General features: G+C 38.8%; 2 long non-coding RNA genes across 6 annotated transcripts in view; one reads left to right on the top strand and one right to left on the bottom strand.

Annotated features, from left to right (window-relative positions):
* The window catches only part of LOC111094258, a 160,216-nt gene that overhangs the window by 15,723 nt on the left and 130,508 nt on the right, over positions 1 to 13,985 (top strand). The window contains exon 3 of one of the 5 annotated variants that reach the window (XR_005384816.1): positions 5,262 to 5,335. The exons of 3 other annotated variants lie outside the window; for them this stretch is intronic. This is a non-coding gene — a long non-coding RNA (uncharacterized LOC111094258). Of the gene's footprint in view, positions 1 to 5,261; positions 5,336 to 13,985 lie in introns of those variants that run through there. One more of the 5 variants, XR_005384817.1, reaches the window with a different exon arrangement.
* Positions 1 to 13,985, bottom strand: part of LOC111094259 — a 172,036-nt gene that overhangs the window by 31,091 nt on the left and 126,960 nt on the right. The gene's annotated exons all lie outside the window — the stretch shown is intronic.

Below are 13,985 nucleotides of genomic sequence, written 5' to 3'. Positions count from 1 at the left end.
GTTGTTGGAGCTGCTTCTGAGCATGAGGTGCTGAGCAGTGGGACATTGTGACCAGTTCAAGTAGGTCACTGTTCTGGTTGTCCTTGCATCTGTCTCCGCTACGGAGTGTTGCAATTGTAATTTGTTCCTGCGAGCATAGCAAGGACTATCCCTTCTCACTCAGTCATGAAACCTTTGTTAAATCACATTCCTGTACCTGGCATCCAGGTCACAGCTTTTCAAAGTCACATCCATGTGCAGGATACTTACTTCAAACCCAAGAGATGAAGCAAAGAGGCTTAAAGGCAAGTTTTAGCTTCTGGTCTTAGCTGTAGTTACTACTCATGAGCCTCTTGGTCCTAGCCTTGAGTTTCTCCTCCCTTGGATCATGGTAAGGTCCTCTCCACAGTCCTTGGTGACTGTCCATCACACCCTTTCAAATCCTGAGGGCTGAGAAGAAGTTAAGTTGAAATCTCTTTCATGCCAGTAGCTTTCTCTATTGATAGGACCATTGTTTCCCTCCTCCCCTCGGATGCCCTGCATTTCAAGATGGCATTAGGAGTAGCAGCCTTCATCAAACCAAAAATTAGATGTCTTACGTTCCTCCCCAGGAATAATGGTGTCCAACTGGCATCTGTGAAATAGGAGAGGCCAGTCCGGCGACTCTTGAAACAAATGAATGCTCCAAGGTGACTTCTCTTTTCTGAATTCCACCTACACAAGCTTCACGAGCTGCTGGCTACCAGGTGGAGAGATCCTTTGTTGAGCTGGCATGGTCAATCCTAGTACAGAATTTTGAAATTTTTGCACGTGAATGCTTTTACGTGCTTTCAGACATTCTTCCTTACCTGTCCCACTATCCTTGTTACCTTATATTTATTGTCCTTTTGCACATGCACATCCACTGAGCCCCTGCAAACATTTTCCTTCACACACCTCCTCAAAATTGGCTCAAATTTGACTTTTTTTTTTTGCTTACTAGGGAAAAGCTTAGCCTACCATGCACCCTGCTATACAAATAAAACCTTTCCTAGTTGATTCATAGATCAAGAGATTTTTTACACTGTTAAATACTACCCAAGGTTCAGTTCTATGCTTTGGGGTTTATTATTAAAAATATTACCTAGACATAGAAAAAAAGTTTGAGTAGGACACATAATATCTTGTTTATAGGTTTAAACTTCTTTTCTTTCTGCACAAAATATTTGCCAGCTTGTATTCCATTCACGTGCTCCTATGGAAATGGTAATGCGCTTGATGACGGTGATCATTAGAAGTATAATACCAATATTAAAGGTCATTTCATTTTAATTTAAACTTTTTTTCTAGACTATGGCTATTTCAAGTATGAAGCTGTGAATATGAGCTTCTTTGAAATGAAAATATCAGTAAACTAGGAAACATGGACAATGAACCTGTTTTGCATCTGATGAGGCAAAGGCATGACCTCATTGGATTTCCATTTTCTCTTATGCAGAGAGGGGATATAATAAATAGCTCATGCTGATTTTGTGAGCATGATGTGAGAAAAATGCATCTTTATGATACATTATTGAATAGTTGAACTTCTAAAAATTGCGTGCAGATTTTTTTTTCAGGTTGAATTAGAAATGCAGTAGGAAAAAATATTTTTAGGTAATTTAGAGTGAATTCTTTTATGAATGATATTGTTATTTCCTAATGCCTCATATCTTTAGGTTAAGATTTAATACATTATTTTTATAATAGAAAAATATATTTAATCATATAACAATCCTCTGAAAACATTTGGAGGGAAAGCTATAACATTTTTTAGGACCTTAACTTTTTAATTTTAAGAATGTCAACATTCTAACTAAATTTTTTATAAATAAGTTTTTAATTGTGTATAAATTTGGAGAATTTGCCAACACACTTAATTGCCTTTTTTCTTTCTCATTTTTTCAGATGCTTAGGTAAACAAGTTTCAGGTTTAAAAAGACTAAATTTGGAAGTTTTTGAGGACTTAGAATACTGATAAATATATGGTGAAAATAATAGAGGACAATTAAAAATAAACTTTAGCATGTCGTTTAGAATCTAACTTGACAAAGATAAAAGGGCTTATTAAGAAACCTGGTAAAATATTAATAATTAATAAAAACAACAAACCTTACTGTAGGTTAACAAGTACAATATCATTAAATTTTGTGTTTAACGGAATGTCAGTTTGACATTAAATGGTACACATTCTCATTAGTGTGTTGATATAATTTATTGCTTATAAACATATTTCATTTTAATATACTTGTTCAGTTAGGTCATTACTAGTCATGTTCATTTCATAACCACTAAATCCACGCACAAACCCTGGGAAAGGAAAAGAAAGAAGTATAGACTAGATATATAATTATACTTAAATAACACTTAACTGACCCTTAGATTTTAATTTTTTTCCCCAGCCATGATGTTTATATATTTGGTGTATTGAAGTTATATGATTTTGAATTTTTATCTATAGCTGGTTAGATCTAACCATCTTGACTCATGAGAATTGTGAATCAATTGTAGAGAAAAAGGGTCATTTATCATTACAGCTAAGAGAATAAGTTACTTAGTCATAAATTAATGCATAATCTATCTTTTCCAGTGTTCCTATGTGAGGCACACTTTGTTCTTTTATACAAGGCCTCTTTGCAAAAAGAAAAGAGATTGGAAAAATACATTGAAACAGTGTTTCTATCTGTAGTCTTAAAAAAAAAAGTTCCGTTAATTTTTTTGCTAGTCTGCAAAACTTTTTCCTATTTTTGAATCTTTTTCAAAAATTTCAACATACCACCATCTTCAACTCTATCCTTAAATATTTCACATACTTCTATTTTTAATGACACTGTATAGTCCCACTGATAAAGATACCATTAGTTCCACTTTTTTCCTCTACTTGGCTTGCTTTAGTAGGAAGACTGCTTTGTCTTTTATAAACATATAAAATGACATTGATCAGTTTTCCAGGTCTCTTAAGTGGTAACTTGGGGGAGAAAATAGTTCTACTATTGCTGTTGTTCAAAACGACAAATGTAGAAACGACTGCTTCCGTCCCAAAGGCACAACTGTCCACACTCAAAGTGAATGTCATTCCAAGAATCAATTATGTGTTGAGAAGAAAAAACAACAACAACAACAACAACAACCTATTCAACACAGTAGAGTATATTGTCAGAGAGGAAAACAAAGAAATTTCTAGTTTACAGGTCTTTATTGGAGGAGAAAAGCTTTGACTCATTCTTTTCATTCTTTTCTCCTTGTTTTAGATGGCTTTAATCTCAGAAATATATAAGCATGTGGTTTTATTTTCCAATTTTTTTTCAATGGAAAACTCTGTTTCAGCTTCATCTGACTTGAGCAGACTTCATCTGTCTAAACTGATGTTTACCCACAAATGTCACATTCTAACTCACATGTCCAAAGTGGAAACAGCTAAGGATTCTCTTGGCCACCGCAAACAGTATAAATTCTAAAAAGATTTTTTAAACCCATCACAATGAATGTCTTTACATGTTTATAGTGGGGATATTATGTACCATAATAACCAGACACGGACACTTTAATTTTCCCCTTTTGTTCAGTTCAGATAATTCCCCCTGATTTATTAGTGGGGAATGGCTCACATCTGTGAAAGATGTTTCTTCTCAAGAGAGGGGCTGGGACCTCAGCAAACATGGGAACCGTCAGAGGTAGCAGTACTCAGGGTTCTAGACGCCTGGCTCATGAGAAAGCCAGTCGTGCTGGGGAGGGATGCCGTGTAAGGTCCTGCCGGAGACTGGGAAGAGCCATACGCTTGCCAGGCCCTGGCCACACGGGTGAAAACAAACAAAATCTGCTTTTTTCTGGATGGAAGCAAACGAAATTTGAGGCAGACATCGTATTACGTGAGGCATAGAGGGGAGAGCATACCAGGCAGGTTTTCACAAGGTAGTTAGTGTGCTGGGCCCAGATGTCACTCCAGGTGTCCCCGGTCCTGTCATTAGAATGGCCACGTTCACTGCAAAGCTCTTAAAACACTGCAGGGCTGTGAAGGGGCTGCTTCAGGGATGAGGCGGTGGAGGCCCGGGAGCCTGAGGTTGCTTCTTCCACTCTTGACGTCTCACGTGGGGCAGGGACTGACCCAACTTCAGACAATGTAAATGCTTCGACACTATTCCTAGAAAAGCACGTAAAACACGCTGAGCAAATCCTCCTGGGACCTGCTACCTCGAGCAATGGAATCTTCTCTTCTTGATATAGATGCACTCTTTTAGGTTGGGAATCAGCAGATATTCCGATTCGGGGTCAGACCCGAATCCCTTCCTAGAGAATCCTTTTGACAAAGCTTCGGCGGAGTCTACTCAGTAGGCCAAGATCCTTGAGAGAAGCAAAATCACTGCGTGTGGCATCCAGGATGCAGGTGCACAGACTCAGGGACAATCTCCTTGACTCCAGGAGAGGCAGCTGGGGTCACGGTTTTAGCTGAATACCACGAGTCTACACTGGCAGGGTCCGTGCTGTCTGCACACCGACAGCCTGACTTTAAAACCAAGGCAGTAGAGTCAGATGACTTCTCTTACAGCTGAATTTGGCTTTAAATGCTGTAATTCAGGACTCTGAAACATTCTTCAGATTCATTCATGCTCGCAAGAGCGGTGCAGGCCCGACCAGTGTGACACTAAAACTTTTCAACAGCCTCTTAGTGAGTTTCCTGCTTTCTTGTCATCTATTTTTTTAAAAATATTTTATAGATTTATTCATGAGAGACACAGGCAGAGGGAGAAGCAGGCTCCTTGCAGAGAGCATGATGCGAGACTCGATCCCAGGACCCCAGGATCACGCCCTGAGCTGAAGGCAGACGCTCAACCACTGGGCCACCCAGGTGGCTCATGATCTACTGTTGTCTACCGCACACCACACTACGTTACTGTTTCCACTGAGTGCATTTTAACTGCATATTTCCACCTTAAATTAATCTACCAAATTCTAATAGATTTACTATTTTAGCAAACGATTTAGCCCTCAGCACTTTTTTTGGGTATAATTTCTTCTGTTTTTAAATATTTTATTTATTTGAGAGAGAGAGAGAGAGTGCACACATGGGAGGGGGACAGGGGGTAGAGGGGTAGGGAGAGGAAGAGGGAAAGAATGCCAAGCAGACTCCACACTCAGTGCATGCTGCGGGGCTCAGTCCCTTGACCCTGAGATCGCGGCTTGAGCTGACACCAGGAGTGGGGCGCTTCACCACCTGAGGCACCCAGGCGCCCCTGTATAATTTCTTCTGCTTACTTGATTTGCAGGGAGTCAAGGTGGTGTTGAAAGTGTTGGGTTTGAATTCTACTCCAGCCGATTGCTGATACGGGATTAAAGGCAAGTTTCTTCCCCAGCAATGGGACCACAGTAATCCGTCCTTCTTGGGTTGATGGGGATTCTCAAAGGTGAAACGGGATGGCCTATGCTGAGCCCCTAGCCTGATAGCACTTACACGGAGGACCTTGAACATCTCGCAGTTCTCCCTGTCAACCATGAACTTTCTGCGTCTTGAGCCATTTCTTCTGAAGATTCCAAATTGCTCAAGGGCAAAAATTAATAATAATGGTGGAAATACTATTCGCTTTTTCGTACACGTTTTATATATTAATGTCAAGTTTATCAATAGTTTCTTTTACAGCACATGCACTTGTATCTTTCAAAGGTCTCCCGTACTCCAAGACTACAAACACATTCCCTTAGAATGCTTCCAGAATTTTCTTTTAGACGTTTGTGTTTCTATTATGTATTAATGTATTACCGTCATATAATTCTAATTGCTACATTTTTACGCTTTATTTTGAAATTCGGTAAATTCTCTGATTTTTTTCTTTCTGTTAATACTTTTTTTTTTTTGGCGAATTTTGCATCTTTTATCAGAACTGGACTGTCAAGTTTCATTTAAAAAATCTTGTTAGGGGTCAGTCCCAGTGGCTCAGCGGTTTAGTGCCGCCTTCAGCCCAGGGACTGATCCTGGAGACCTGGGATCGAGTCCCACGTCAGGCTCCCTGCACAGAGCCTGCTTCTCCCTCTACCTGTGTCTCTGCCTCTCTCTCTCTCTTTCTCTCTGTCTCTCTCATGAATAAATAAATAAAATCCTTAAAAAAAAAAAACAAACAACTTTGTTAGGCTTTGAATTGGGATTATGTTTATTTTGCAATTTATTTGGTAGAGAACAACTACCTTTACTATATTTTCTTTCCATTTAGAATAGGGAGTGTTTCTCTATTAAATTATAACTTCTTTGGGATACCTGGGTGGCTCAATGGTTGAGCACTGCCTTCAGCTCAGGGTGTGACCCTGGGGTCCTGGGATCGAGTCCTGCATTGGGCTCCCTGCATGGAGCCTGCTTCTCCCTCTGCCTCTGTCTCTGCCTCTCTCAGTGTGTTTCTCATGAATAAATAAATACAATCTTTAAAAAACAAATAAAAATAAACTATATCTTCATGTCCTACAGTACAGTTTTTACTATAGACATTACACATTTGCATTAGTTTTATTCCCAGATCTTTTCTTTAATTCTCTATCATCTTCAATTATGACTAGGGCTTTTTTTCCTTTATATTTTCTAATTTGTCACTGCTGATGTTTAGATAGACACACTTCATCAAGTCAGGAAAGTTTCTTCTTGTATTATGCACTTACCAAATAAAAAAATACCATTTTTAATAAAATAATTAAAATCACTGTGTTTTTTCTCTTTAATCTATTAAAAAATAATTACATGAAAGCATGTTATAGTGTCAAACCTTCCTTGCATTTCTGATGTCAAGCAACTTCTATTATATTGCTATATTTAATCTATTAAATTTTCATTTAGAAGTTTTATAGCTATATTTAAAAGTGAAGTTGGCCTATCGTTTTATTTTTTATGCCATGTTTGTCTAGTTTAGGTATCAAGGTAGTAAAATTATCTTAGTAAGATACAGGAAGTTTTCTTCATTTTCTCCCCAATGCTTTGAAAGCTAATTATCTCTAAAATTTCCAAAAGTTCTAAAATCTCCATAGAATTATGCTGTGTATATCTTAAATTCTATTTAACTTGGCATCTTGTACCTTTATTTGCTAGAACCCGCAACCACAGCTTAAAATAAACAACGCCTGACACATAGCAAACACTTTGCAATTGTGACTGGCTCTATGATATTATTGCTTTGAGATCAGAGAATTTTGAATTTTGCCTATGATTTCTTTTGTGCACTGAAAAATGGAAAATTTTAATGAATGTTCCCTTGGCTACAAAGTTCCCTACATTTCTATTATTTCTTAAACCAATTTTGAAAGTTGTGCTTTTGAATTCTAAATAGCTTTAATTATTCTTAGTTTACTTGATCTGTCAATTTATGAGGAAGATATATTAAAATCTCTGACTATTATGCATTTATTCATTTTACTTTTATTTCTCTCCCTTTTTGTTTTATATATTTCTACTATTAAGAACTTACAGTGTAGAGTATACATTATTTTTATGTTGTTCCTTTCAACTCTGTACAATTCTTTTTCCTTTTCATGCTTTGTCTGGATTTCTATTTTGCCTGATGTTGACATTTTTACATCTGCCCCTTTTGTTAGCAATTTTCTGTAATGTTTTTCTCTATTATTTTTCTTTTCAAATATTTTTATATCATGTTGCCTTAGATACATTTTTTTGTAAACATCACACATTTAGATACAGTGTTTTTTTGTTTGTTTGTTTGTTTTTACCAAATTTGAAAATCTCGACTTTCAATAAAAGCACATATCTCTATCTTACATTGTCCTATAACTACTCTGTCTGGACTTTTCTTGGTATAGTTTTAAAAAAAATTATAGTTATCAAACTTTCTTATCATATACATATTTTTCCTGCCTTCTATTATTTCAGTATTTTTTTCTAATATGAATTATTTTTGTTGACCTAAACTTCTAGTTTCAGACATTTTTCCCTTTGGAATTTTTGAGAATTGTTGCATTGTCTTTTTACATTTTTTTTTTAACCAAAGTCTTATCTCAATCTCATTTCTTTATAAATTTTTTTACTTCTGTCTCTTAACTTTTTTTAAAGATTTTATTTATTTATTCATGAGAGACACACAGAGAGAGACAGAGACAGAGACACAGGCGGAGGGAGAAGCAGACTCCACGTAGGGAGCCTATGTGGGACTTGATCCCAGGACTCCATGATCACATCCTGGGGCCGAAGGCAGATGCTTAACCACTGAGCCACCCAGGGGTCCCTGTCTCTTAACTTTTAAGGATTTTCAATTTCTCTTTTCTCGCTTGCATTTTTCCAAGTGTTTCCTGGTGCTTGTCCTTTTTATTCATTCTGCTTCACACTAGATGGTCCGTTTTAAATGGAAAATTCTTATCTTTCTTCAGTTTTGAGCATCCCCAACTCCTTTTAATCTTGACTGTTTTCTCATATCAGTCCTTTGAGAAACGATATTGGCTGAATATTGGATCTTCTGGATGTCTCTTCCATGTTTTTTTTCTTTCCTCACCCAGTCTGTCGCCTTGGGCCACACTGTAGGAGAATCCACTGCCATATAGTCTAGCTCTCCAGTTTACCCATCCAGGCACAATATGGTGGCTATTCAGTCCATCTCTTTCTTTTCTTTTTTTCTTTTCTTTTCTTTTCTCTTTTCTTTTTTCTTTCTTTTTTCTTTCTTTCTTCTTCTTTCTTCTTTCTTTCTTTCTTTCTTTCTTTCTTTCTTTCTTTCTTTCTTTTCTTTTCTTTTTCTACTAACAGCCACATATTTTTTATTTTCAAGATTTATAACTCAGCCTGTTATTTTTCATGGATAAGACAGCCTCTCATAACCTGGAAATATTTATGATTCTTTAAATTATTTGTTGCTTCCTTTCACTATAGGTTTCCTTCAAACCTGTGAGTTTTGATAGTATTCTTATGTGTATATTTGAGAAGACCTGTATGTGAAAGCTAATTTTGATTATCCTTGCCTGCATTTAGCGATTTTGTGTGTGTGTATGTATGCATGTGTGCACATTTTCTGCTTTAGCTGTTGACTGATACTTATTATCTAGTGGCTTCGCCCACGAGAGGAGGGTGGGAAGAGTCACCCTGGCAGGTGTATTTGCTCCTTACTAACTGTCTCAGCTTCCCCTCTTGCACCTTCTACCCATCCCTTAAGACTGAAGCAGCACCTTTCTTATAGCAGGCTCTCCCACACTTGAGGGTTCTGGTTTCTCCTGCCATCGCTGGCTTGGTGTGGGCTAATTTACTTCATTCATCCTCTGGGGCTTGGACATACTACCACCAGCTGAAAAATCAGGCATTTTTTACAAAAAGGATCCAGGAGAATGGCTCCTTGGCTAACGACCCAATAAAGTGTCCCCCACAGAGCTACTTTAGTTTTTCTAAAAATTTCACCAATGTGACATTTATTATATTTTCCTAAATACAAATTACTCTTCTTTTAAACTGGTAAAATGCACATGGTTTACAGTTCTGGAGTTGCAGAAGTGCATTCAGTGAAAATAAAGTGTCCCTCCTAACCTGTTTCTCAGCCACCTTGTTTTCCTCGCCTGATCAACCATCCTGACCAGCCTTTCAACACCTCATTTTTTTTTTTTTTTTTGATCAGGGTAGATAAGAAAAGTATTGCTATATTTGTCATGCAATTACACAACAATGGCTTTTCACCTCATTGGATATGCAAGTTTTTGTTCCTTGCTTTAGGCATGTGAATTCCTAAATCACATGAGATGGTTAGCATCTGGGTGACTAATACCTATGGACCTTGGAATACCTATGGACCTTGGATTCCACAACTTGTTGTAGCTATTAAGATGCACTTTCCTTTGTTGACCATAGAACCGGCCAAGTATTCCCTTGCTATTATTTCTAGTGTATTATAATGAAATGGGGTGAAAGTTCTATGGAGAAGCACAGAAATACCCCTCTTCCTCCAAAGTCTAGTCTAGGCTCCCCAGGTTGTAACCATAGGCGTCGGGCTACTGTGGTGACCCCCCACCCCACCTGCTCTCCGTCACCCTCCTTAGACTCTTCCCTAGTGGACTTGACTTCTCTGCACTTCTGACCCTTGGGGGAGCCTCTAAGGCCCAAGACTTTATCTGGCCCAGGATGTTCTCTGATTTATATCTGCTCTTTAGACTGAATTGCAACTAGGTCAGCCACCAGAGAGGAGAAAGCATAACATTGTTTTGTTTTTTTTTTTTTTTCTTTTGGACTGTGATCTACAAGGAAAAGTACATTTCATATGTTTCTCATACATATACAATTTGAAACAGAATGTTAACAATTCTTACTCCTATTATTTGCAATGCAATATCATTTTTAAATATTATTTTTCATTTTAAAAATGTTATGATCAACTCAAATGGATTTCACGATCCATTAAAGCGAGGGTTCCTTGAAATTTGAAAAATACTGTCTAGTGGCAATAAGCACATTGTCAAAGATTTTCCTCCTATAACCATAAAAAAGAAATTTTCTACTATTTCATATAATTTATCACAAGACAGATTCTCTTAAAAGTGCCTCTTATTTTCATCTCTTTTGATCAGACCTATACTTTTCTGAAACAATATTATTCCAATTGACAAATCTGGTCACTACTGATGTACCAGCACTTACAGTGTTTACTAATCCTTATCCAGGGCCAGTCTTGACGTGTGCTGGCGAGATCAGGGATCTCCACCAAATCATCCCCCTGTTCCTTGTTGTCCAGTTACAATTTTTCATCATTTTCCCAACACTGGGAATTTTTTTTTTTTTTAAAGCCCAATGCAGGGCCTAAACCCACTACTCTCATCAAGACCAGAGTTGAAATCGAGAGTTGGATACTCAACCAACTGAGCCACCCAGACACCCTTATATTGGGATTTTTCTTTTTTTTTAAGATTTCATTTATTAATTCATGAGAGACACACAGAGAGAGGCAGAGACGTAGGCAGAGGGAGAAGCAGGCTCCCTGCGGGAAGCCCGATGTGGGACTTGATCCCAGGACCCCGGGGTCATTCCCTGAGCCGAAGGCAGTTGTTCAACTGCTGAGCCACCCAGACGTTCCTATATTTGGGATTTTTAACCTCACATTCATGTTCTCTCAGGACTACACATTTTTTGCTTTGCCTCAAATCAGAATCTATTTTATATATTTGTAGGTAGGTCCCTTAGTTCTCTCTCCACACCCCACCCCACCCCCAGCAATCCTTGACAGAGCTGGGCTACAATATTATATTTTGCCAGTAGATATATGTATAACATACGATTAAATCATTCAAAATTCTCTAAGTTTTAAACTTTGGTTTATTTTGTAAAAAATTTTCTTTATAATTACTGTAATTTTTAAAAAAAATGAAGTTCATTTAGAGCGCTTTGGCATGCATCTGTTTAAAAAATATTTAATTTTCAAGTACAAACTTTTAAAATCAGGGCTTTCCAAAGTTATTAGCACTTACAGTATATCTCTGTCCAGTGGAACAGATGTTGCCTGTATCTACAAATATTTCGAAAACAGATTGAAGGCATGCAATATGCAATTCCTTTTGGCACGATTCATGTACATTTGCCAGAAAACATTTGAACAGATTTTAAATCTTTCTGCTCATTATCTTTGAAAAATATACAAACTCACACACATTTTTTGCAAGGTGTCTGTTATGAATTACATGCTGCGAAGAGTACCTCTTAAACAATATGCCTCTCAACATCACACGTTTGAATATATAAAGCTTGGAAAGATGGGGAAAAGGTCATGTGTATAGTAATTGTTAATAGGAACATCAGACAAGTATATCTTAATAAAAATATTTAGTCTGGTAGGTGCATCAAATTCAACTCCTTGAGGGAAATTAACAGCACCTACACTGTAACACATTTCACAGAAGGCAAGTACTTTATTCAAGAATCAAGCTATGAGCAATCTTTATTTTTCATGTCTATCATCTAATTACGTTTCAGTTTTCCTCTATCTTTTGACATCTCTCAAAGCTCCCAGCTCTCATGTCTTTTTAATCTGTTTACTGTGCCTGGAATATTCTTTCTCCCTTATCTCCATTCAGAGTGTGTGGAGATATGGGGGAATTTCATGTAGTTTAGCCTAAGGGACAGGGTACAACACTTGAGGGTCTGCGAGGAGAGGAGCCTGGGGAGGTGGACAGGCGCCAGGTAACTGGGGAGGACTTATACACAGTGCTAATTTTAGGAGTTTGCAATTAGCACTGGAGGCCTAATTAAAGACAAAACAAACGATGGAGGATTTTATCAATCAAGGAGATTGAATGACAGGATTAGAAGTACATTTTATATAATCTAATCCAGCTAACATCATGCAAAAATGCATTTAAAAGAGCAAAGCTGAAGCAGAACGGCCAGTGGGGATTGTTACAAGAGTTGAGGCGTGGAGTGTTTACAGGTAGAATCAGTGAACCCACCGTGCCTCACATTCCTGCCATTTGTGGTTACTGCTCCTAATTTAAGGCTTTCCACGGTGTTGTCTTCCGTATTCTCATCGTCATGTCGAAAAGGTTCTCTCCTCTGCACGCCCCCGTTCCCCCCAGACCTTCCACACGACCCTCTGAGATGCCTCCTGATGCAGTCTCCCTCTTTCATATCTTCATCTTCTGCAGAAACTCTTGATCCCATCCCCTGGCATTCCCTGAAAACTGGCTTCTCCAGCATCTGTCTTAAGTGAATGCCACCCATTTCCCACACCAAGCGGGTGTCAACATTCTCATGCCTCAGCGCCAAGCCAGACTTGTAGGATCTCCTTGGCTCACTCCTTCTTGCAGGTTCAGAGGCTTTTACGGTATAATCTTCCAGACCCTTTTTGCTCTCATGAGCTTCTCAGTCACTACTTTGACTCAGCACATATTTTAGCCCCTGATGCATCTTCCTTTCTGCCCCTCTTCCCACCATTTTCCAGGGTCACTTCAGTGATCACTGGGTCTCCCCGCGGACAGCTCAGCTTCTCGTTAGCTTGCCTTCCCCCCCCCCCCCCCCCCCCCCCCCGCTCCATCTCAGAGCACAACTTCCTGGCCTCCAGCCCAGGCCATGTTTTCATCAGACCGTGCCCCCTTTCTGAAACAGTCACAACTGTTCTTGTGCCACAAACTCCTATCCTTCTAGATCTTCTCATCAGTCTTTCTACCATCTCACTGGGATCTATAATTCCCGGCTCTTTTTTATATTTACCCACAGTTCCCTCCTTTTGTCCCTTCCTTTTCTATCTCAGCTCCAACACTTAAACTCCTTCCTTGCCATTTCACTCAACTCTGACCACTACCCCCAATCCCCAATTCCACAGCAAAACCCCTTTCATTGCCCACATTCTCCATCCTCCTTCCTGAGCTTCTAAGTACCGCCGGAGAAAACCAGTACAGACGAATGGCCTGACAAATCAACAGCTTCAACAACCACTGGGTCCTGAAGTCAGCCTGGAAAATCTTCTTTCTCTAATTGGTTCCCTTTTTCACTTCCCGCAGATCTTTTTTTAAATTTTCTTTCCCCTGAAACCTTTGATCTTTCTCTGTCTCACTGCACTTGAGCAGAGAATTACAAAGAAAATAGACAACATGAGATGGAGCTTTCCTCAGACTCAGACTCCTCCTTCTGCAAACCTCCCAGCTCCTGCCCTCCCCCCCCCTTCTCTTGCCTTCCTTCCTTCCCTCTGTCACCGTGGAGCAGATGCTCTCTTTCTCATGGGACCTCCCTACTCCTGTGAACTAGAGCCATCTTCTCTCATCTCATCCTTATCTTTATGATGGGTGGGCCATCTCTTCTCTTCACTATCTACTACAAGACCTCACTGCAAGATTTCTCCTCATCGGCATGTCCATGGTCAAGTCTTCACATTTATAACAACCACCAGCCAAACTCTTCTTCCCTTCATCCCCATCTTTCTCTTTCACAAACAACGCTATAAGAGACTGTCTTCCTTTTCCTTTTCCTCACCTTCTATTCGTTCCTCAGTCTAATTGCAATCTGGCCTTTGTTTCTAGAAATAGCCATGAATCTGTGCTTGTTAAGATCA

Source organism: Canis lupus, chromosome 36, assembly GCF_011100685.1.
Source record: "Canis lupus familiaris isolate Mischka breed German Shepherd chromosome 36, alternate assembly UU_Cfam_GSD_1.0, whole genome shotgun sequence".
Taxonomy (NCBI): Eukaryota; Metazoa; Chordata; class Mammalia; order Carnivora; family Canidae; genus Canis; species Canis lupus.
This window is presented reverse-complemented; position numbering and strand designations above follow the sequence as displayed.